Below are 1,927 nucleotides of genomic sequence, written 5' to 3' on the forward strand. Positions count from 1 at the left end.
GTGTGAACATAAAAGTTCTTCAAAATATCTCTAAAAATTTCCCTAGAGTTTTCCCCCTCTAAGAGTCCCCTTACATTATAAATAGCCTTGTACTTATAGGCTTCATAGGATAACTACCCAGTAACTGACTCGATAACTACCCCCTAACTACCTTTTTGAAAATACATTGGTTTTGAAAATAAACAACTTAACTTGGTTAGGATTTTCATCACAAAGCATAAATAAGGCTCAATTTCTAACCTTTGGTTACAATAAGTGACATAAGTCACTTTTTCAAAAAGATAACTAGGAACTTGTAACCTTGAAGAAAGACCAAATTACTAATCTCATCTAGGTAGTTTCCCATCTTTCTTTGCTTTATATTTGATACTTTTGAAGAGGTTCCTGGCACTGAGCATCATCTATGTTGTCCTCTTCATTGCATGATTGGAGTTGGCAAATATTTTCATATAGGCAAACACATTTATTACGTTTTGGTCAAAATTTGAATTGTAGATGAATGAGTAGAACAAATCATAGTAGGCTAATCACTTCTACATTTTCTTTAGGAAACATACATCATTTGTTCTATCTAGGATCTTATCACTCAATTCCAATAAATATTAATCAATCTTTGGGGTACATGGGGGCCATTTTTCCATTTGTAAATGGTGATGAATCCCAACATTTGATCATCCATTCTAGTTTATGCATTTCTTGGACCATCTCTAGAACAATCTAGCATGGAGTTCGAACACAAAATTTAGCAAGAGGAACACCATGGTGAGAAAGGTAACACATATGAGATGATGAGTGAAGAGTAACTATCGTATTAATATCATAAAGCTTAACTAGCAAACTTTCATCCACTCCTTTAACTTTTTGACGTCCCGATGAATTGTATTTTTAGAATGAAGCTATGCCAATTCACATGCAACATGCCTAACAATATATATAACTAATTTTAATGGAGTAAACTTTTTCCTTACTTGAGCTAGTTTCTTAAGTAACATCTCAAGAAGCCACTTTTAACATACTTCATTGCCATTAAAGACTGCGTAACTTCAGATTCTTGCATTCCATATGATAAAGAAGCCCAACTAGAACAAAGTTGAGCTCAAATAGTTCAATGACGCATGTGTGCTTCTACAATGCACTTAGTATATGTGTGCTTCTACAGTGCACTTAGTATATGAACTTCGTTAGGGAAGTTGTATTCAAAGTCATTTTGCTTCTTAGAGGCTCTAGACAATTCTAAATAGTGTACCTTTGCAGCTGCTATCAATTGACCTAAAAGTAGAGCATTGAACATTACAACTTAAAATTCCATGAGCAATTTAAAAGTATTTAAGATCCTCCTTGTCTCTTATGTCATGAGGGAAACGAATATCAACTACCAACCATGCCAATTCTTTATCTATTTCTCTATCAACCAATATAACCTCACATGTGCCATAGAAGAAACTCATGACTACAACTCTAACATTCAACTCTCCTTTATGCTATTCTTTAATGGACGTCCCTTCATTATGTTAGAGTAATGTTAACTCCAACTAAGCACTCACATGTTTTTTCTAACATAGTCTGTTGCTCTGTTGATTGCATGCTTCACGTCTAGTCTTCTCTCTAACTTGTGAAGTTCTTGATTGCATGTTGATTTAATGCATAAGCTAAGTAAGCAAACAATATAAACAAGTTAATCTTTCTTTCTTCACCTCTTTAACCGCTGATTTCACATTTTTGTGCAGTGGCTATTTTTCTATAAATCATGCATTTGCATAATGTAAATTGCTCAATGAATTAATAGAATTTAATTTTCAGTTTTTCAGTTTTTTTTTTCTTCTTCATTTCTCTGCAAGTTTGTCTTATTTTTCCAGCTAGATCTATATTCTACTATGCAGAAAATCTAACATGGTATCAGAGCCTGAGAGCTAGGAGGAAGGACAAA

The sequence above is a fragment of the Cryptomeria japonica genome, chromosome 1 (genome assembly GCF_030272615.1).
Source record: "Cryptomeria japonica chromosome 1, Sugi_1.0, whole genome shotgun sequence".
Classification (NCBI taxonomy): domain Eukaryota; kingdom Viridiplantae; phylum Streptophyta; class Pinopsida; order Cupressales; family Cupressaceae; genus Cryptomeria; species Cryptomeria japonica.